A 25,197-nucleotide genomic window follows, 5' to 3' on the forward strand; every position below is an offset into this window, starting at 1 on the left:
AAATCTGGTTCGCGAACGAATCATTCGATGTAACCGGATCTTTTTGAACCAGTTCACCAAATCGAACTGAATCATTTTAAATGGTTTGCATATTACCTCCAATATGCCTTAATCCACAAATAACTTAAGCTGTTAACATTTTTAATGTGGCTGACAGTCCCTCTGAGTTCAAACAAACTAATATCCCCGAGTAATTAATTTACTCAAACAGCACACTGACTGAACTGCTGTGAAGAGAGAACTGAAGATGAACACCGAGCCGAGCCAGATAATGGACGAAACACTGACTCGTTCACAAGTCAAGAACCGGTTGCATCGGTTTTCGGATCACCAGTAGTTCTTTCGGACTGTTCGATTCAATAAACCAGTTGAAGAAAACGGTTCACCGGTTCTTTTGCGCTCGACGTAATGGCGTCATTGGCGATGATTGCCCTTGATTCAAGCCTTCGGTTTACCCGCGCTCATAACATTAATGACATAATTTTGATTTTTGGGTGAACTATCCCTTTAACATTACGTATCAGCTTTACAATATGTAATTTCATGTTATGCCATATCATATCATGTAATATCATGTGACCTCACATCAAATGCCACAATATCACATGACCATTTTATTTACAAAATATTGTGTTCACAACATCTATATAACAGCAACAATGAAAACATTACAATGATTTTGCAACTGCAAGTATCACAGTCCACAAATCACTGTCAAGTCAAGTCACCTTTATTTATATAGCGCTTTAAACAAAAACATTGCGTCAAAGCAACTGAACAACATTGATTAGGAAAACAGTGTGTCAATAATGCAAAATGCAGAGATGCATAGTAACGAAGTAGAACTACTTCACTACTGTACTTAAGTACTAAAAGGCGGTATCTGTACTTTACTAGAGTATTATTTTTTTCTCCTACTTCCACTTTTACTTCAGTACATATTTTCGATGAGTTTAATACTTTTACTCCGATATTTTTTTTATGTGCTGCATCGTTACTCGTTACAATTATAAAAATGTTACGAATCATTCCATTACAAACAGAACTGTAGATGGCAGGTTTGATGAAGCTGGCACATCATTGAGCGAATCAAGCGATCAAGAAGACTGCGCGTGCTGACTGAACTGCTGTGAAGAGAGAGATAAACACCGAGCCGAGCCAGATAATGACTCGTTCACGAGTCAAGAACCGGTTGCATCGGTTTTCGAATCACCAGTAGTTCTTTCTGACAGTTCGATTCAATAAACCAGTTGAAGAAAACAGTTCACCGGTTCTTTTGCGCTCGACGTAATGGCGGCATTGGCGTTGACTGCAAGCCTTCGGTTTACCTGGGCTCATAACCTTAGCACAGAATCAGTTCAGAATCAATCACCAAAAGAATCAGTTCGGTTCAGACGCTCTGTGTGTCGGTTTGCTTTCACGCTGAATCACACATGCGCAGTATCATCAGCTCCTCGGTTCTCGAATCGGATACGTCTGACAGAAACGGTTCTTGACCACTGATCTATAATATAAGTTATATATATAGATCAGTGTTCTTGACTCGTGAACGAGTCAGTCTGTTGTTCGTTATCTGGCTCGGCTCGGTGTTCATCTTCAGTTCTCTCTTCACATCAGTTCAGTCAGTGTACTGTTTGAGTAAATGAATTACTCCGGGATATTGGTTTGTTTTAACACAGAGGGAGTGTCAGCCACATTAAAAAAGTTAACAGCTTAAGTCATTTGTGGATTAATGCGTATTGGAGACGCAAACCGTTTAAAACGATTCAGTACGATTTGGTGAACTGGTTCAAAAAGATCCGGTTACATCGAATGATTCGTTCGCGAACCGGATATCACAAACTGCTTTGTTTTGAACTGTCTTACAACAGACACGGAAGAGAAGACAATGCTGAATAAAGTCGTAGTTTTTGCTATTTTTGGACCAAAATGTATTTTCGATGCTTCAAAAAATTCTAACTGACCCTCTGATGTCACATGGACTACTTTGATAATGTTTTTCTTACCTTTCTGGACTACTTTCTTTAATAACTACATAACACAATACTTGTACTTTTACTTTCAGTACTTTAGTAGTAAATTTTCAAAAAGGCTACTTGCAATACTTAAGTACAAAAAATTTTTGAATACTTTAGTACTTCTACTTAAGTGTGGTGCTTAAAGAGCACTTCAACTTCTACTCAAGTCATTTTTTTTGATAGAGCACTTTTACTTTTACTCAAGTCTGGGTCTCTAGTACTTTATACACCTTTGGCAAAATGACAGTTAAAGGCAGCTCATCATTGAATTCAATGATGTCATCTCAGTTCAGTTTAGGTTAAATAGTATCTGTGCAATCATTTGCAATCAAGTTAATGAAATCGCTGTAAATGAAGTGTCCCCAAATAATCAAGTCAGAGGCAACAGCGGCAAGTAACCAAAACTCCATTGATGACCGAATTGAGAAAAAACCTTAGGAGAAACCAGGCTCAGGCTAGGGGCCACTTCTCCTCTGACCAGACGAAACCAGCAGTTCAATTTCAGGCTGTCTTGTTCCGGTGGTCGTCTGAGACAAGGTCTTTACAGGTGATCTAGTTGTCCTGGGTTCCACTGTCTTTCAGGGCTGCAGAGCTCCTTTCTAGGTGCTGATCCACCATTTGGTCTGGATACGTACTGGATCTGGGTGACTGCAGTGACCTCGGAATAAGAGAGAAACAGACTAATATTAGCGTAGATGCCATTCTTCTAATGATGTAGCAAGTACATCAGGTGTTATGGGAAGTGTTCCCGGTTCCGGTTTACCTAATTAATGCAGCCTAAAAATCCTTTGGATATTAGAAGCATATTAGTATGTTATGTGTAAGCCAGGTTAAAGAGATGGGTCTTTAATTTAGATTTAAACTGCAAGAGTGAGTCTGCCTCCTGAACAATGCTAGGTAGGTCATTCCACAGTTTAGATTCTATATAGGAAAAGGATCTGCTGCCCGCAGTTGATTTTGATATTCTAGGTATTAACAAATTGCCTGAGTTTTGGGAATGCAGCAGATGTGAAGGATTATAATGTAACAAGAGCTCGTTCAAATACTGTGGTGTTAAACCATTCAGGGCTTTATAAGTATTAAGCAAGATTTTAAAATCTGTACAATGTTTGATAGGGAGCCAGTGCAGTGTTGACAGGACCGGGCTAATATGGTCATGCTTCCTGGTTCTAGTAAGAGCTCTAGCCACTGCATTTTGGACTAGCTGTAGTTTGTTTACTAAGCGTGCAGAACAACCACCCAATAAAGCATTACAATAATCTAACCTTGAGGTCATAAATGCATGGATTAACATTTCTGCATTTGACATTGAGAGCATAGGCCGTAATTTAGATATATTTTTTAGATGGAAAAATGCAGTTTTGTAAATGCTAGAAACGTGGCTTTCTAAGGAAAGATTGCGATCAAATAGCACACCTAGGTTCCTAACTGATGACGAAGAATTGACAGAGCAACCATCAAGTCTTAGACAGTGTGCTAGGTTATTACAAGCAGAGTTTTTAGGTCCTATAATTAACACCTCTGTTTTTTCATAATTTAGCAGTAAGAAATTACTCGTCATCCAGTTTTTTATATCGACTATGCATTCCATTAGTAAAATACACTAAATGTACTGACACGAAAAAGTAATTTTCCCCAAAATTTGCATTAATGATATCGACTGTTTTTAGCAAATGACATTAAAAATGTATGATATTTAAATTCTATTATTGCTATTATTATTATTATTACAAAATCTGTCAAAGTTCTTACAGTTTCAGGTTCACCACAACCTCATAAGCCTGCCACTTTCCTGAAAACATGTGTTGGCTACCTAAAACCAATGGGTAAAATTCTAGAATTATTGTTCTTTTCAAGAAAAAACTAAACTGATTCAATTGGAACCATTTATTTACAATTTCTAAATTACACATAGCAAACACACAAATAACAAAAGCAGGTGATACATACATATATAATAAACAAGTCTCCTTAATAACAAATATAGCGCGATGGCCTTCCTTCTATCAACAACACGTACTGCACGAAAAACAAAGACAGCAAAACAAAGAAACAACAAAAGTTACAATGAAATTATTAATTAAAAAAAGCTTCTTGCCAAGTCTTTTGGCAATGCGAACTTACCCATTATAGAGTACCCTGTAAAAAATCAGCTGTTCAGTTGCGCGCTGCTTCTGCTTCCGGTGTGAAAGCAAAATAGCCGCGCGCTGTTTCCGCTCTGACTACCTGCTGCTAACGCGCTGCTTCCGATCTGCTGCAGCTTGCGGTGTGAACCCGGCCTAAATACTGACTGGAAATCCTCACAGATACCATTTTTCTTTAAGGAATATAATTGTGGGGATACTACCATTTCTAGTGTGACATTGTTATGTTTACATGGAAGAGTAAACCTATGCAAAGTTTGGGAATTAATACACATATGAATAAAGGTTTTTTTTCCTATTGGATAGTTACATGTCATCGTAGAAGAAGATTAGTTGATCTTAAAAAGAAAAAAAAAAGAAAAAGAGGATCAGAAGACAAGGTTTCAATCCTCATTCTTAGAAAAAATTGCCCTAAAATTTCACATTTTATGTTTTGGAGACCAAGTTTCATCTACTAGGCAAGAAAAACAGGAGAAATTGTGAAATCCTAAATCCTGAAGAGTACCCAGTATGGTTTTACTACTACTACTACTACTACTACTAATAATAATAATAAAACTGTATTTTTCTGTATTTTTTTCGCCATTTTAACAGCCTTTTCAGCTGACAGGCCAATGGACAGTGCTAGGATGTTATGTATATGAAGAGAGTTTGCAGATTGACCTGTCACCTGTACAGGTATAGCAACTAGGTAATAACCAAAGACCAGCATGCAGGGTTTTTATCATCATATGCTCACAGAAGTGACTCTCCCTTGACAGTTCCTGCCTCCAAAATCAGAGAACAGTGCCCAGATTACCATGTACAGCTCCCTGAAGATCATGAAGCAGCCTTGAAAACAGTGTAGATAGGAAAGGAGAAATACAATAAAGAGAGTTCCTCAGCAAATTACTTTGTTCCTCTAAACATTACAAGAGTTACTATTAGTGTGTTTGGTCTTGGCAGAATAGATCTGGTACACTGCTGCAGTGGCAGAACAAGTACCGAGACTTGCTACTGCCAATACATCCACAGACATGCTTCTGTGAGCATGTAAGAAATACTGCTGCTGCACATACAACATGTATGAGAAAAGACCCCAACAAAGCAGGAGACACAATAAATGGACAATACAGCCAGTTATGTATGTCGCTGAGTGTAAGAATAAAAACTACTGCATCACCATACATGAATGTATCAACACATTGAAAACTGGACCGGATTGAAAAAAAAAAAACACCCTCCCATACTAGCAGACCTATCACCAAGACATATGTACTGCTGCTGCCCCAAAGAGCCATGTGAACCACATGTATTACTGTCCATGTGTGCCTGGGCTACCATGCCAACCAGCTTAACTCTACTTATAACGCACACTGTGTCATTAACAAATAGAAATACTACGGTGCCCGTAAAGTGACTTGTTCGGTTTACTTAGTTTTGTCGTGGCCACGAAATAATAACTTGTGGAAACGTGATAATATGTCGAGGCCACAAGATATTAATTTGTGGGAACATCATATTAACTCGTGGGAACGTCATATTATGTCGTGGCCACGAGATCATTTTGTCGAGGTAACGTAATCCTTATGTCGTGGCCTCGAGATATTATGTTGAGGGAACAACATCCATTTCCCGTGGCCACGACTTCTTATGTTGAGGGAACAACATGTTTTTCTCATGGCCATGAGTTAAATGCATAAACAAACCTGCGTGACCATAGCAACCTGGGATTATCAGAGATGGATTGGCTACTGGACTGTATTACATGCGATTGTCAGCATTCAAATTAAGTTTTTCATAAATAAATATTACATAAAGTGCATAATAAAATATAAAAACTTTTTTTTATCCATCCTACAGTCTTGTAAGTCCATTAACTGATAGTCTTTCTCCCGTAATATGTGTACATTATTATTATTATTAGCCTATTATTATTGGTTAATTTATTTCGTTTATATTCTTTTTTTTTGCTTCAATTACGATCTCTTTACTTAACATTCTGAATACTTTTGTAAATAATAGCGTACTGTAAATGCTCGACATTAACATAAAATGTCATAATGTAAATGCATAAATGTATAAATAATATAATAATTTTGTAATTCAAAATAAAATATGAATGAATCCATCTCTGATAATCCCGGGTTGCTATGGTCACACAGGTTTGTTTACGTATTAAACTCGTGGCCATGAGAAAAACATATTGTTCCCTCAGCATATGAAATCGTGGCTACGAGAAATGTATGTTGTTCCCTCAACATAGCATCTCGAGGCCACGACATAAGGATGTCATTACCTCGACAAAATGATCTCGTGGCCACAACATAATATGACGTTCCCACAAGTTAAAATGACATTCCCAGAAATTAATATCTCGTGGCCATGACATATTATCACGTTCCCACGAGTTATGTCGTGGCCACGACAAAACATAAGTAAACCGAACAAGTCACCGTATGGGCACTGTAAAATACATTGCAACCTGATGAGATAACAAAAACTCAACTCCACCTGAAGCAAGATATCATAAAGTAATTTGGTAATTGTCACTGACATAACTTTTATATTCTTATTTGCATATTGTTTCCATTAGGACAGTGGTTTTCAACCTGTGGGCCGCGGTCTCGATGGTATTGCAGGTGGGCCGCCAATTACTATTAAAAGAAATCAACAGCAGTTGTGCCAAACGGTGCCAGCCCGAGTTATTTTCTGTCCATTGCCAGTTCATTCAATAAAGACAGTTAACAATCTAGCTTCTGAGTACTAAGTTATTACCCAACAATAGCGGGTTCAGTTAATTTTTTTGCAGTGGGCCGCGCAAACATATGTGTTTGTTTGTGTGGGCCGCGAGTTGAAAAAGGTTGGGAACCACTGCATTAGGAGCAATGAAAAGTCTCTACGCTTCATGCAGCTGAAATCAACTGCACACTCAGCATAGCTAATGAAAACACCGCTCTTAGAAATAATGAATAAATAAATTAACGTGAAAATGAGGTTATGCAACTAAATATAACTAATCCCAGTAGAAATGTACACAAACATAAATGCTTTTGTTTTAACCTATTCTCATGTCCGTAGATTGTAGGCATATCCTGACATCTTTAATGTTTGTTGCTCCATATTTCACCTCTGCATCAAATGCAAGACAAAACTTAACACTTAGTTTAAAATGTGTTTATAATTGTCAATTTATGAATTAATTAAGGCACTTGCATAGTGATATGAAGGAAAATAATGTTTTCTTACAGTAATACGGTGCCTGTTGAATGTACTTTGTTATAAACAGTGACATGGAAAACTAGTCTTCCATAGGCCTATTTAGTTAACCCCAAAATGGGCCAGTAGTATTTGCACATTGGCACTTCTGCTGCTTGACTTCACGGTGTAAGGATCATTATAATTATATAAAATTGTGATCTCTATTTACAATGGTGGAAAGAGTAAAAAAAAAAGAAAAAAAAATGTACTGAAGTAAAAGTATTGCTACTTAACCCTTATGCATTGTTAGGGACGTTTTCGTCCACTAGGGGGTACAGTTGAGTCTTATATTTGGCCACAACTTTCTCTGTGTTTGAGCTAATGGAAGGATTTTTGGTGACAAATCTTATTTTGACCCATATTTTGGGAAATTTGAAAATTTGGAACTTTGAAATTTTCAAAAAACTCAATGGTACACTGTGGGCAAATTCACTACCCTTGTTTGTGGATGAAAACATCCACTAAATTAAACTGCTGTAAAAATGTATCAGATAAATATTTTTTTCAAAATTTTTTTTTGCATAAATCTATTAAATCAACCTCAGTCCTGATCAAAACTACCAAATGTTTAAAAAAAATCCAAGACTTTAACTCTTTAATTACCAAGTTCATAAATGATGACACTGATTTGGGGAAAAAAAACACATAAAATTACATATTTTCAATATAAAAAGTGATTGTGGACTGGATATTTTTTTACCTTTTATCACAGTCTTGGTCATGTCAAAGATTAGTAACAAGATTTGCTTTGATGAATTTTTAGTTTTTGTGCAGCAATAGAATTACATTTTTTTCTCCCTCATTTGTTGTTGGTGGCTGTTTTTGCCCCATTGACTTCCATTATAACGACATTTTCTGATTGCAAAGCCATGACACCATATAATCATGCATTCTTGATTGTTTGTGGTTTTCCCTTTTGGGAAGAGGTCAAATTTGTTATTTTTTACAGTTGATCACTAGGTGGGTCCATTAACCCTTTAGATAGGCCTGTGCAAAAAAAGGCTTAGTTTCTGGCTTGTATATGGAGTTATATGGAGTATAACAGCAAATTATAGTGTTTTTGTGTGTGTGAGATTCTTGATTGTTGGTGGTTTTCCCTTTTGGGAAGAGGTAACATTTGTTATTTTTTACAGTTGATCACTAGGTGGGACCATTATCCCTTTAGATAGGCCTGTGCAAAAAAAAGGCTTAGTTTCTGGCTTGTATATGGAGTTATATGGAGTATAACAGCAAATTATAGTGTGTGTGTATGTGTGTGTGAGAGAGAGAGAGAGAGACAGAAAGAGAGAGTGTGAGAGAGACCTCTTTGCACATACCTTGATGTATCTTAAAAAATCCAAATATGCACCTCAACTCTCAGAACTACATGGAGTAAAAAAAAAAAAAAAAAGAAGTGTGTTTATGCACATGCTGCCATTTGATGGTGAAAAGTATGGATGGCCTATGTGTGAAATGCTCGTCTTTTCTTGATGGTAAAGCCAGTTTAAAACCTTAAAAATCCTGTAAAAAAAATCTACTTTGCATCAAATTTATGAACATAATGTATTGTGAACCAAAATGCAATACCAACTTCAAATAAGCTGAAGCTCACTGGAGGGGTCAAGCTGCATAATCATTTCTAAAACTTTGGTACAAGTCAAGCCCTTTCTCGTGTTGCTTGCTGCTCTTCTCACCAATAAATGACCAGCACGATGGCATGCAAGTGTTTAAATCCACATACTTTGCTGTTGTTTAGTCTATACTTATCACCACCATTAAAAGGCAGCAGGTGCATAAATACACTTTTGTTTACTCCATGTAGTTCTGAGAGCTGAGGTGTACATTTTGATTTTCTCAAATACAACAAGGTAAGTGTGCAAAGGTCTCTCTCACACTCTCTCTCTTTCTCACACATACACATACACACACAATATAATATGCTGCTATACTCCATATAGCTTCATATACAAGTCAGAAACTAAGCTTTTTTTGCACAGGCCTATCTAAAGGGTTAATGGTCCCACCTAGTGATCAACTGTAAAGATAAAAAATTTTTACCTCTTCCCCAAAAGGAAAACCACAAACAATCAAGAATGCATGATTATATGGTGCCATGGCTTTGCAATCAAAAAATGTCATTATAATGGAAGTAAGTCAATGGGGCAAAAACAGCCACCAACAACTAATAAGGTAGGAAAATGCTAATGCTGCACAAAAACTAAAAATGCATCAAAGCCAATGTTGCTACTAATCCTTGACATGTTTTATATTGAAAATAAGTAATTTTGTGTGCCCCCCCCCCCCTCCAAATCAGTGACATCATTTATGAACTTGGCAATTAAAGAGTTAAAATCTTGAATTTTTAAAAAAACATTTGGTAGTTTTGATCAGGACTGAAGTTGATTAACAGATTTTTTGCAAAAAGAATTGAAAAAAAAAAGATGAATCTGATACATTTTTACAGCTGTTTAATTGAGTGGATGTTTTCATCCCGAACATAACGAAAGGGTAGTGAATTTGAACAGTGCACAAGGGTTAAGGAATAATCTACTTGATTACAAGTAAAAGTATGGACAAATAATATGACTCAAGAAAGAGTAAAAAAGTAGTTAGCTGAATAACTACTCAAGTATTTTAGTATAATTTTTTATATTTTTACCCAAAATGAGGCGATGTGAGCATTATGGAGTATTAAACATTCTCTTGTAATGTCTGTTTCACAAGTGAGACTGATAGACATTTCATATGGACACATATAATATAAGACACATGCCTTTGGTGTGAGAGACCCGTGTTCGAATCCACTGTGAGACACCTATGTGTCCCTGAGCAAGACACTTAACCCCTAGTTGCTCCAGAGGCGTGCAACCTCTGACATACATAGCAATTGTAAGTCACTTTGGATAAAAGAGTCAGCTAAATTAATAAATGTAAATGTAAATATAAATGTAAATATAAATATGGGGTGGTGTTGGCGCAGTGGATAAGACACATGCCTTTGGTGTGAGAGACTCGGGTTCGAATCCACTGTGAGACACCTATGTGTCCCTGAGCAAGAGACTTAACCCCTAGATTCTCCAGAGGTGTGCGACCTCTGACACACACACACACACATATATTTATATATATATAGCAATTGTAAGTTGCTTTGGATAAAAGCGTCAGCTAAATGAATAAATGTAAATATATCACCACAGCTGATTAATATGCAGACATTTTGACAGATGAAACATGAAGACAATAAACAAACAATTGTGATGATATACCTCTGTTTAACTGGGTGCTTTAAGTCATTTTCTGGTATTTTCATAAGAATGATGTGTAACACAAATGAGCGAATGGTATTCAACCATCTGTTCCATATTAATGAATCCTGACTCTCTAACACATTCTGCACTCAAAGACCAAAACGTGAGTAAAAGAAAAAACAAGGACTTTCGTTTTACAACATCTTCCAACATAACTCACCACTCGGGCGCCGCAATGTCGGCAACATCCTGGTTTGGGTGATAATAATTACACCTTGGAGACTGTCCTAAGATACCCGTGTGAGCCTCAATGGAAAGACAAACACCTGCCCTTTTCACTCACGGCACGATCACACATTCCACAAAACAGACACACACATACACAAACAGGCACGAGCATTTTTGGCTAGCACATGGACCTTTTTCGATAAAACTACCTGTAAATGTATTTAAATGTCTCCCTTTACGTGCTCAAATGTATTTATGTGGCATAGTGGAATAGATGAATGTTACTGTGTGTTTAATCAAACTTTATATGCATGTAGTTAGGAACAACTCTGTATCTCTGTATCCCTGATTTGCAAAATTATAGTTTTTGGTGTATAATGTATAATCGTAAAAACCAGACTGTAACGAATCTTGACAGCAAATTACAAAAAGATGCATTGTTTCAGAGAAACAATCTTGTTGAGGAAAAATGTTTAATTTTGTCAATGCCATAAATTAGACCAGTGGGTGGAAATCAGCAAACAAAGAAGATTTTTCCCGCCTCAGTTTCTCACACTTCATTGGTTCATATGGAAAGATAGGTGTAAACCTACTTTTCAATGAAAACAAAGGGAAACCCTTGTTCTTGGCATTCCGCCAGAGAAAGAGGGTGTTCTCATCTTCGCGACCGGACTTCTCAAGAAGTCTCTCCATTTTTTCTTCTTTACTTTTCGTTTCATTGTAGTTTTTCTTTAATGTCTTCTGATATTTGACTTCATTCAATTGTCTTCACGAGCCAAACGAACTTAAGTTTAATCATCTTTCGGCAAAGTTTACATTCGCGTTAACCATCGAGCTTGCGCATCATCTGCTCTGGAAAGAACAACGCTGAAGCTGCACCAACGGACAATTTGAACTCAGCTACACACAAAAGCCAGATCAAAGCAAGTGGTTTCTTATATCACAACTTAAAATTGCTGTTTAAGGTTGTCTAGGCTATTCCATTTTTGTGAAATTATTCAATGACTTGGGGTCTCTTGCAAAGTTAACTGTTTGAAAATTGTCACTGAGATCTGCCTTCACTCTTTCTCTCTCTCTCGTTTCTCTCCCTCTCTATCTCATTACTATTCTCGTTCATTTATCTTGTTTAAATTGTACTGTTTGTTTTGCTATATACTCATATTTACTCCGTGTGAATTGTAGTTATGTACTCTTTAGTCTGTTTTTATTAAATACCATAATTTGCTTGAATTTAACTGGTTTATTGCTCATCGAGATCGAAGTCCCTGAATCGTGTGATCTAAGTTACAAGCTTTGTTTTCTATGAATTAATTTCAGTGATCTAAGTAGTACAGACACAGAAAATATTGTTTTTTCCTGATCAGATGATTAAAATTTCTTGGAGTTTGTAAGAAGGGTATTTTTATTGATTTTTGATAAGGAAGTCTAGCTTGGTACTGCGTTTGAGCTCCGTCACTATATTCTTTTCATTGACTATTTTTAACTTAAAAATCAATTTTATACATTATCGTTTCCGTTTATATAACGTGTGAATATATCCTCTATTGTATTCTACAACAAAAACAATCAGAGCGCCTCGCTATCACTAGTTTTATTTTGATCTCCCGGGTCCGCTATTAGCTTTTAGCCCGTTAGCATCAGCAAGCGTGGTTGCTGCTAACTGTGCTTACATTGCTAATACTCTATTCACACACATTACCACATTACATTGCTAATACTCTATTCACACATTACCACTACTGTACTCACTGTTAATTGCTTTAATGGCGGATGAATGTCTCCACTCTGTGCAGCTCGAGCTCGAGGCCGTGGGGAAGCAGATTCGCCACCTGGAGGTGAGGCAGGCCCAGCTGAGAGAGCGGAGAGCCGCGCTGGAATCATCCCGGGCTGACGCTCACAAGTCCGGGGTAAGTATACAGCGTGCTGCTAACAGTCCCACCACGTCTACTCCGTGTGTTTCTCTGCACAGGCCCGGTGCACCAAGGACACGATCTTCCCAGATGTCCTTCACTACGATGCCGGGACACCACGGACCCTGGGTGCATCCACAGCGGAGGACGCGAGCCGGGTCCCGGGCGACGACTTCTCCCCCTCCTGCCTTCGACATCTCCATCCGGAACCGCTTCGCTCCCCTCCGCGAGACAGGACGCGACGCTGTGATCATCGGAGACTCCATCGTCCGACACGTAAGTGCTACGTTAGCCGAAGGTAAAGTGCACACTCATTGTTTGCCTGGTGCTCGTGTTCTCGATGTTTCTGCGCAGATACCCGCGATCCTGAAGGCCGACGAGAGCCCCAGAGCGGTCGTGCTTCACGCCGGGGTTAACGACACCACGCTGCGGTAGACGGAGATGCTGAAGAGGGACTTCAGCAGCCTGATCGAGACGGTTCGCAGCACGACGCCCGCGGCGACGATCGTCGTGTCAGGACCACTGCCCACGTATCGACGAGGACACGAAAGGTTCAATAGACTTTTTGCTTTAAATGAATGGTTGTTGTCATGGTGTAAAGAACAGAAACTGCTATTTGTTAATAACTGGAATCTTTTCTGGGAGCGTCCTAGGCTGTTTCGCGCTGATGGATTACACCCCAGCAGAGTCAGAGCGGAGCTGCTCTCAGACAACATCTCCAGGACACTTCGCTCCATGTGACTAGTAAGACAATTCTCTAATAACTATTATGATGAGTTTTGTTCCACCCGCTTAAATGATAAAAGTACTTGCGCTGTAAAAACTATTAAGACTGTGTCTGTTCCCCGAATAGTGAGGTCAAAATGTAATGTAGGATCTAGAAAAAATCTTATCGTAATTAAACCAGAAAAATGTAAAGTAAATGAACAAAAACAATTTTTAAAGTTTGGGCTCATAAATATTAGATCACTCACACCCAAAGCAGTTATTGTAAATGAAATGATCACAGAAAATAGTTTTGATGTACTCTGCTTGACTGAAACCTGGCTAAAACCAAATGATTATTTTGGTCTAAATGAGTCTACTCCACCGAACTACTGTTATAAGTAGGGGTGCACCGAAATTTCGGCCGCCGAAAATTTTCGGCCGAAATGGCATTATCGGTTTCGGGCCGAAATAAAAAAAACAGCCGAAAACGTAAACCGAAAATGAATTTCACCCGCCCCTCCCATCCGTGAGCAAGTGCTTAGGTTTCACTCACGGTCGAGCTGTTATCACGCGTCTGCCTGTCAAAGGGCTGTCACAATCAAAAAAAGCTTGTCACAAAAGCTGCACAATCGATCGGACCAACCAACACAAGTTTCGAAAACGAAAACAGGGAATCGATTTTAACGGCCTTCTCTCGGAGCCCGAGCTATACGCTCGCAGCGAACGCGCGTCACACAGCAACTGCAGGTTCTGACACACACACACACACACACACACACACACACAGAGCCTATTAGTGCATAATATCAATGTAGCCTTCAGTAATGTTTTTCATTGATGTTATGGCAGTCCACATTGCTGACTTGTGCGCGTCTCAAGCGCCCTCTTTACGTTCGCCCTAATGCCTGTTTAGTTGTCGGTGGATTTGCCTATATTTGGCGTTGAAAAACGGATCAACGCCAAATATAGGCAATTTACTAACGATTCATTGAACACTTTGCCTATGTCTCAAAAATCGAACAGGATTTTTTTTCACAAAAGTGACAGCCCTATACGAGAGGACACCAAAGTTGCAATATGTAACATTTGTTCCGCAAAAATCTCCAAAATTGTGGATTTTTTTGCACAATTTTTAAAAAACTATTTTATTTGATGGAACATAAAACTTGAAGAAGAATAATTATTTATATTTATTGTAAAAAATATTTTATGTTTTGTTATGTAACTGTTAATAAAAGTTTGATTATTATATTGTGATTTTTCAATTCAGATCCATTAAATCCAAGCAATATATATACGTTTTTAAAAGAAGCCATTTTCGGCTTCAGTTTCGGTTTTCGGCCTAGTGCATCCTAAATTTTCGGTTTCGGTTTCGGCGCAGAATTTTCATTTCGGTGCATCACTAGTTATAAGCATGAGCCCCGTCAGACTGGTCGTGGCGGAGGTGTTGCAACAATATGTAGTGATATTCTCAATGTTACCCAGAAAAAAGGATACAGGTTTAACTCTTTTGAAATACTTCTGCTAAATTTTACACTGTCAGACATGCAAAAGAAATCTAATGTATCTCTTGCTCTGGCTACTGTGTATAGACCACCAGGGCCGTATACAGAATTCCTAAAAGAATTTGCAGATTTCCTCTCAGACCTTCTAGTTACAGTTGATAAGGCGCTAATCATGGGAGATTTTAATATTCATGTTGATAATGCAAATGATACATTAGGACTTGCGTTTACTGACCTAATAAACTCCTTTGGAGTCAAGCAAAATGTCACCGGGCCCACTCATCGTTTTAATCATACACTAGATTTAATTATATCCCATGGAATCGATCTTACTGCTATAGATATTGTACCCCAAAGTGATGATATTACAGACCATTTCCTTGTATCGTGCATGCTGCGTATAACTGATATTAACTATATGTCTCAGCGATACTGTCTGGGCAGAACTATTGTTCCAGCCACCAAAGAAAGATTCGCAAATAACCTGCCTGATCTATCTCAACTGCTATTTGTACCCAAAAATACACATGAATTAGATGAAATTACTGACAACATGGGCACTATTTTCTCTAATACATCAAATTGAAAAAGGTTAGAGAAAAACGTACCGTGCCATGGTATAACAGTAATACTCACTCTCTCAAGAAAGTAACTCGTAGTCTTGAACGCAAATGGAGAAAAACTAACTTTGAAGTTTTTAGAATTGCATGGAAAAACAGTATGTCCAGCTATAGACAGGCTCTAAAAACTGCTAAGGCAGAGCATATCCACAAACTCATTGAAAATAACCAAAACAATCCAAGGTTTTTATTAAGCACAGTGGCTAAATTAACAAATTACCAGACGCCACCTGATTCAAATATTCCACCAACGTTAAATAGTAATGACTTTATGACTTTTCTTCACTGATAAAATAGATAACATTAGAAATACAATAGCAAATGTAGATTCTACAGCGTCTAACACTTCAGTGTCATCCATCGCACCCAAAGATAAACTGCAGTGCTTTACAAATATAGGACAGGAAGAGATAATAAACTTATCACTGTATCTAAACCAACAACATGTTTATTAGATCCTGTACCCACTAAATTACTAAAAGAGCTGTTACCTGTAGCCGAAGAACCGCTTCTCAACATCATTAACTCGTTGTTATCTTTAGGTCACGTCCCAAAACCATTCAAGCTGGTGGTTATCAAGCCTGTTATTAAGAAACCAAAACTAGATCCTAGTGTACTGGCAAATTATAGGCCTATTTCAAATCTTCCATTTATGTCTAAAATTTTAGAAAAAGTTGTGTCTGCCTAATTGAGCACATTCCTGCATAAAAATGATCTGTATGAAGAATTTCAGTCAGGTTTTAGGCCCCACCATAGCACAGAAACTGCACTTGTTAAAATTACAAATGACCTGCTCCTTGCGTCAGATCAAGGCTGCATCTCATTTCTAGTCTTACTTGATCTTAGTGCTGCGTTCGACACCATAGATCATGACATACTCATAGATCGATTACAAAACTATACAGGTATTCAAGGGCAGGCTCTAAGATGGTTTAGATCCTACCTGTCCGATCGCTACCATTTTGTTTACTTAAATGGGGTGTCATCTCATTTATCATCAGTAAAATATGGAGTGCCACAAGGATCCGTCCTAGGTCCCCTTCTATTTTCAATATACATGTTGCCCCTTGGTAATATTATTAGAAAATACAGAATTAGCTTCCACTGTTATGCTGATGATACTCAGCTATATATCTCAACGAGACCAGATGAAACTTCCCAATTATCTAAGCTAACAGAGTGTGTTAAAAATGTAAAAGATTGGATGACAAATAATTTTCTCCAATTAAATTCGGATAAGACAAAGATATTAATTATTGGACCAAAAAACACCACACAGAATCTTGTAGATTACAATCTGCAGCTAGACGGATGTACTGTTACTTCCTCTACAGTCAGAAATCTGAGTGTTATATTAGACAGCAATTTGTCTTTTGAAAATCATATTTCCAATGTTACAAAAACTGCATTCTTCCATCTTAGAAACATTGCCAAGCTACGAAACATGTTATCTGTTTCTGATGCAGAAAAGCTAGTTCATGCATTCATGACCTCTAGACTGGACTATTGTAATGCACTTCTAGGTGGTTGTCGTGCTTCGTCAATAAACAAGCTACAGGTAGTCCAAAATGCAGTTACGTATCAGTTACAAATTATCATTACTTACCTATAAGGCCCTAAATGGTTTAGCTCCTGCGTACCTAACTAGCCTTCGACCACGCTACAACCCATCACGCACCCTAAGGTCACAAAACGCTGGACTTTTGGTAGTTCCTAGGATAGCAAAGTCCACTAAAGGAGGTAGAGCTTTCTCACATTTGGCTCCCAAACTCTGAAATAGCCTTCCTGATAATGTTCGGGGTTCAGACACACTCTCTCTGTTTAAATCTAGATTAAAAACACATCTCTTTCACCAAGCATACGAATAATGTATCTTTTAAATTGTGAGTGTAGTTGCATCTGATCAAATGTGCATTCTTATTCTTTAGCTTGGGTTAAACTAATTTTACTTTGTTGGATCAGCAGCTATGCTAACGATGTCTCTATTTTGTTTCTATGTTTTGCCACACTAGGATTTACACAAGCTCCAGTCTGGATCAAGAACACCTGAGAAGAGATGATGCTGACCCTCAGAGGACCCCAGATGATCCTTACCTTGAATCAACAAACAGAACTAACAATTATTGCTACATGTGTGACTGCATCATATAATAACTATTAATTAATAATATTGATAGTTCATCGTTTAGCTGACTACGTCTTGTATTATTATTATTATTTTTTATTTTTTATAAAATCCTGTCAAACGTGCACAAACTACTAGCTACTACTAAATATTGTAGAAACATAATTTTCTGTAAAGTTGCTTTGTAACGATTTGTATTGTAAAAAGCGCTATACAAATAAAATTGAATTGAATTGAATTGAAAATTGAATTCCAGTTCACGGCACGAACAGATTGTCTAGATAACTTAAATTAATTCTAGTAAAGGTTACCTTTAAATGATTAAATATTCCTTCTTTGGGTAATTTAATATTTGTAAGCAATAAGCACATCATATTCATAGACTCATGAATATTCACTTAATTTGAGCTAATTATTCCCCAGAAAGTGATTGTTGCTACAGATGTGTATTTATAATGCAACACTAATCAACATAGTCTGTATCACAGTGTGGAATTTTATTAAACAATAGGATTTTCTGTCTCATTCTGTGATAAGAAGCAACATGGAACCACAGAGGCAAGTTATTTCAAACACAACTGATGTTATATTGTGCTTTTGGAGCAAAACATATTAATTTTTTATTTTATTAATAATTGTCATTTTTGATGCTGATATAAGAAAACAGTGTCAGTGTGTTACAAACATAATTTTGGTGTCTTTGGAAAGAAGACCCTTTGGTCTTTACTTTTTATCAACCAGATTTGATAATGCTCAAAAATATTAAAAGTTATAGACAGTGAAGTGCCTTGAATTTTTTTTTACCACACTTAAATATTTTTTTATTTGATATAAAAATACATGAAATGAGTCCTGGAGCAATCTAGAAAACTAATGGGTTGAAAGCCACATGTCTCATGAGTTTCTATATCAAATCTGAATAAGATATCATGAAAATGAGGACCACAACAGCCGAGAAGATGGGACAGAAGCCCACCAGGGCGGAGCAGAGGACCACCACAGCCGAGACGACGGGACAGAAGCCCACCAGGGCGGAGCAGAGGACCACCACAGCCGAGAAGACGGGACAGAAGCCCACCAGGGCGGAGCAGAGGACCACCATAGCTGAGCAGATGAGACAGAAGCCCACCAGGGCGAAGCAGAGGACCACCACAGCAGAGCAGACGAGACAGAAGCCCACCAGGGCAGAGCAGAGGACCACAACAGCAGAGTCGATGGCACAGGAGAGCAAGTGTGCTCAGGTGGGACTGAAACAGAGAACATAAATAGGTTAATAGCGGCCTCCGTGGCCCTGATGAGATGGTAGCTGGCCTCCGTGGCTGCGACAGGGCGGACGGTGAGTTCATGGATGGTCTCTGAGGCCATGACAGGACAGACAGTGACTTGGTGGATGGCCTTCATGGCCATGACAGGACAGGATGAGAGTTCTGGAAGTTCGGCTGAGACGTGGCGAGGGTCTGGTAGAGCCGTGGTGACTCAACTTAGTTCATGGAGATAAACTGTGACTTGACTTAGTTCATGAAGATCATTGTGACTTGACTTGGCTCATGAAGATCATTGGTGACTTGACTTAAAGGCCATGGTGCAGGTTTTTTTTTTTTTTTTTTTTTAACACTTTTCTAGTTGGTAATAAACATTTAAACAGTTATCCATTGTATTTGATGTTGTAAAGTATTACAAAAAAGAAATATAATAAGGAAAAGTAGGTGATATTTTAGCGGTTAGCGATGATTCTTATTTCTCCCGCATGCATTCCATGACGTCACATGAGGCACTAGCTAGCAGACGAAAGCCCGCCATTGAGAGAGAGTGAGACGAGTAGTGAGAGTAGCAGCTAGTGAAAGAGTGACAGTGTCAGATATATAAGTAAATAGACAGATATAGAGATAGATAGATAGACAGACAGACAGACAGACAGACAGACAGACAGACGGATAGATAGATAGATAGATAGATAGATAGATAGAATAACATAACATAAAATAGATAGATAGTGAGAGATAGCATAGCATAGCATAACAGATAGCTTAGAGAAAGAGTAGATAATAAATAGATAAAATGGTGTATCGCTGTGTTTGTGCCGGGTGCAAGAACTCCAGCAAAACTGGACATAGGGTCCATTGTTTCCCTAAGGACAAAGGGATCTTCCGAAGCTGGGTGCAATTTGTCAAGATTAGGCGGGCAGATTTTTCAGCTAGCTCTGTCACCGCCTACTCGAGAATATGCAGCGCGCATTTCAACGAGGAGGATTACCACTCAGGGGACGCCAAGATGGTCGCACTTGGTTTAAAGAATGAGAAAATTCCTACCGCCGTGCCGTCTGTGAATCCAAACCTCTCTGCTTGCCCTGTCCCGAGGTCAAGAGACACCACCGTCTGCCGCAAGCGAGCTATTGCCACGGTAAGCATCATGCTAACGTTAATGTTTACAAGTTGCGTGTTAGCTAGCTCTGTGTGTATGTTCCCTTTGACACAGCCTCCACTACAAACAAGATCACTCAGACGTTAGAAGAGCATATTTTGTGATTCACGAATATGAGCCAAAACCAAATTACCCTGTAGTAAATGTCCATATCGTCATGAAAGCTTCATGGCTAGTGTTTGGATCAGTGGTGATGATCATCAAGCGGCTTTCACAATAGTGTGTTTGCGTTTTGTGTTAGTCTGCTACGGTTCTCTTTCACATATATTTGACCGTGACCGTGTCGACAGGGCTGTAGTGGAGACTAAACGCAAGTAAACGCAGTTTACCCACCGCTGAAATGTCAGAAACAGTTTATCCACTTCTCACTTCAGAGTTTAGCTACCTCTCAGTAAATTCACTACCTCATAGAGTTTATGGACCACATGTACTCTAGACATCTATTACCACTAGTATTGGTGTAAACATTTAACAGTAACCTTCAACATCATCAAATATGTTCTGAATGTCTTTTATGTATTTTTTAAAACATTGAGTAGCGCATATCAGGGTCCACTGTACTGTAATCTAAGTTTTTTCTCTTGTGTACCCTCTTAGCCTTTTTCTCACCCACTCACACTGTTTTGATTTTGGTACAGCTGTGCCATAGGTTATTGTTTCCACTGGGAAACTAGTTGTAGCACACACGTCCCAATTTATTGATGAACTTATGCAATGACTGGGAATATTTACTTATCGTCTTGGCATTTCAAAGATGATAAGTAAATAATTCTTAGTACTTCCAAGTTGAAAATAAATGATTAAATGTTTCCATGTACCCCTGCAATGTGCTTGTGTACCCTTGGTTGCTAATCACTGATCTAAGTATTCATAGTGTACCCACCTCTTATTTCACCACTACACCCTTGCATTTCGCTGACCCTTTTTTTATATTTGTTTTCGCAAGATGTTGACAGACGTCTCACAGCAGGAGACCGTGGACAGTGTAGACACTGTGGAGAGTGTCGATACTGGGGATCAGCCCTTGCCCTCCTCCACTTCTGACGCTGAGACACAGTGTTATCTGAAGCCCCCCCGATGGTCTCACTATAAATCTTGGGTATTTTAAGGGGTAGATATTCTGTCTAAAACATTGCCAGTATCTATGCAAGCAGGACATTTCCATACACATTGATTAAATTAATACATAGCCTACACCAAAACATAGCCGCTTAGATTTGCCATAATTGTCACATGTCTGGGTATGTTTACTGCCTCTCCACAGCTGTGCAGGTTAACCTGAAGCCCAAGATGGTCAGTGTGGGCACACAGACGTCATTTAGCCCACAAACCTCCACTCCCCTCGCTAGTCCAGAACAGACAGATGAAGATGATAATGCCTCTGTCATCAGTGAATTATCATGGGCGCCCGAAGAGCCGATGCATGAGGAGGATGAGGAGGACTTGTTTGATGAGGAGCCACCTTACACTTGTGACCCCCACCACAAGTGAGATAATTTAAAACCAATATATACCATTTTGAATGCTCTTTTTTTTGTGTACTGTAGTTTGAATGACAGTGGCAATGATCTTTATACAGCATTATTATTATTATTATGTCTACAGGTTATGCAACATCATTGATGAAGGCCCTTCGGGAAAGCTACACCAAATCACCTGCAGCTCTTCGAGAGGTTAGTGCCAATTTGTCCTCCGATGCACCCGCCCCCATCGCCAAATCCTTCGAACAGGTTCCTAAGGAGGAGGTCGTCAGCCTCTACCTAGCCCGGCAGTCACGCTACAAAAAAAACTAATTTCACTTTTTTTTTCTTTTCTTTTTTTCACAGACAAGTCCAATGATTTAGCTGTAAGTATTTATCTTTTTTTCCTTCTGTCCCTGTCCTCTCATTTGGTGGTGGTTTCCTGCATGCTGCATGTTTTGTTTTTTCTTTGTGTGCTGTTGCTTTGGTTTTACTTTGCACAAAATTACTTTTTTTCGTCTTTGTGGCAATAATTGTCGCTGTACCCCATTCAAGGGGTCCTGCATGCTGCATGTCTGCTCCTCTGTCTGTTATTTGCATGGAATTTGTTGTATGTAATTAAAAATAATTTACCAATCATTTTACCTGTGCCTTGTCAACCTCTGTGTGCGGTGTTGTCTGGGCTCACTGTGTGTCTGCTTCATGTGCTTTTGCATGCGTCACTGTGTGTGCGTGTGTGTGTGTGTGGGGTGGGGGGCTCACTGTGTGTCTGCTTGATGTGCTTTTGCATGCATCACTGTGTGTGTGTGTGTGTGTGTGTGTGTGTGTGTGTGTGAAAGAGAAAGATCAGTTGACCCTCAGGTAAGACCACAATATTGCAGGCAAAAGAAACAATGTGCAAACGTTTCAGTTCTAGCCCTTCATCAGTGTTCCTTGTAGGTTTTGTGCCTAACCATTTTTTTATATAGATTTGTTTACTTCCAACCTGTGTCTTTGTTCAGTAAATGTTTAAATGTTCAGTAACCATTACAAGAAATGCCAAATAAACAGTTTTTTCTTATCAAAATCCGTGTGTTCTGTGTACTTTATAACATTTTAGGGTAATTGGGTGATCACAACAGAATAAGCAATTATTTTTATTCATTTTCATCCAAACGAGGCCATTGAACGCCCTGATAGGTCTGGTCACCACTTTGGAATTTTTGTCTGATGGTTGAAACCACACAAGAGGGTATAGGCTTCCTTATACTCCTGCCTAAAACTCCATAAGCCCAGCGTATAGCCTGTCTGTACGCAGTGTACCGGTATTGCCTAGGAATAAGTAGGAAAGATTTTTAAGTTTAAAACTCTGTAAGTAAGTTGTAAACGTCATTTTAAGCCTGTCTCTTATGCATGTTTATTGTGTATGCAACACATCTCCTGACACCAATTAGCTGTTGTTCAAAGGACTCAGTGTAAAAAGATTGGTAAAGTAAACATAAACCATGAACATACTCGTGCGTGCTGGCTTGAAGGGGACCATGATCCTGCCTGAAGTGTGAGAATGCTATGTGTAGCACAAACGGATTCAGGCAGCATGCCTCAAATCCAGGATGCTGCGTAAGGCACGTTACATCTGCTTAGCACTATCAACAATAATCACACTGAAGACATGACCAGCCTACTCGGCGTCAGATACGTTTGCAAACAACATTTTCACCGGAGAAAGAGGTAAAAGCTTATAAATAAACACTAGGTGATTATTCAATGTAATTATTAAATGTAATATGCCTTCTATTTATAGATCGTCTGACTAAGTTTACTTATCTGAGCCAACGACATAATCACTCTCACTAGATATAAAGAGAACGTTGACTTTCACTCGATGCTATTCACTGAACGCAAAAAGAAGTTTGTTGTATGCACTGCTGTTCATAGACTACTATCTCCAGCAGTCATTGCTGGGTTTCTAAATGGTAGCAACTCTCCAGTCATTCTCCTCTAACCATGCATTTATTTGTCTTTGACGGCCATCGGCTCTCGGTATTTCCTCATTCGCCCTCTCACGTCTTAACGGTTCGAAATTATATGGCTGTGGGCCATCATAAATGTTAACTGTGGGTCTTGCCACCTCTTCCTCATCCCAGTTAGACGCCATAGTCAGTGTTAGAACTAGTTCTAGTAGCTGAGCAAGGCTGAGGAGGCTACGTTCCACCATGGCTGCCTCATGTGACGTCATCGCCGAATTGCGTAAAAAATAACCGTTACTAACCAAAAACTACAAAAACTGGACTTTAACACCATTTTGGAGACATTTCTAACTTTATATACATATCTTGACTGCTTTATGTACCCATTAATCGACAGTGGTGTTTAACCTGCACCATGGCCTTTAACTCATGGAGGTTAATGGTGACTTGACATGGCTCATGAAGATCGTTGGTGATTTGACTTGGCTCATGAAGATCAACTGTGACTTGACTTTGCTCATGAAGATCATTGGTGACTTGACTTGGCTCATGAAGATCAACTGTGACTTGACTTTGCTCATGAAGATCGTTGGTGACTTGACTGTGCTCATGAAGATTGTTGGTGACTTGTCTGTGCTCATGAAGATCGTTGGTGACTTGTCTGTGCTCATGAAGATCGTTGGTGACTTGACTGTGCTCATGAGGATCAACTGTGATTTGACTTGGTTCCTGAAGATCAACTGTGACTTGACTTGGTAACTGAAGATCAACTGTGACTTGACTTGGTAACTGAAGATCAACTGTGACTTGACCTGGTTCCTGAAGATCAACTGTGACTTGACTTGGTTCCAGAAGATCAACTGTGACTTGACTTGGTTCCAGAAGATCAACTGTGGTTTGATTTGGTTCATGAAGATCGTTGGTGACTTGACTTGGCTCATGAAGATCAACTGTGACTTGACTTTGCTCATGAAGATCAATGGTGACTTGACTTGGCTCAAGTCAAGTCAAGTCGCTTTTATTTATATAGCGCTTTAAACAAAATACATTGCGTCAAAGCAACTGAACAACATTCATTAGGAAAACAGTGTGTCAATAATGCAAAATGATAGTTAAAGGCAGTTCATCATTGAATTCAGTGATGTCATCTCTGTTCAGTTAAATAGTGTCTGTGCATTTATTTGCAATCAAGTCAACGATATCGCTGTAGATGAAGTGACCCCAACTAAGCAAGCCAGAGGCGACAGCGGCAAGGAACCGAAACTCCATCGGTGACAGAATGGAGAAAAAAAACCTTGGGAGAAACCAGGCTCAGTTGGGGGGCCAGTTCTCCTCTGACCAGACGAAACCAGTAGTTTAATTCCAGGCTGCAGCAATAACAGATTGTGCAGAAGAATCATCTGTTTCCTGTGGTCTTGTCCTGGTGGTCCTCTGAGACAAGGTCTTTACAGGGGATCTGTATCTGGGACTCTAGTTGTCCTGGTCTCCGCTGTCTTTCAGGGCACCATCTGGTCTGGATACGTACTGGATCCGGGTGACTGCAGTGAACCTCTGATCTGGATACAGACTGGATCTGGTGGCTACGGTGACCTCGGCATAAGAGAGAAACAGACAAATATTAGCATAGATGCCATTCTTCTAA

This window comes from Carassius carassius, chromosome 48 (genome assembly GCF_963082965.1).
Source record: "Carassius carassius chromosome 48, fCarCar2.1, whole genome shotgun sequence".
Lineage (NCBI taxonomy): Eukaryota > Metazoa > Chordata > Actinopteri > Cypriniformes > Cyprinidae > Carassius > Carassius carassius.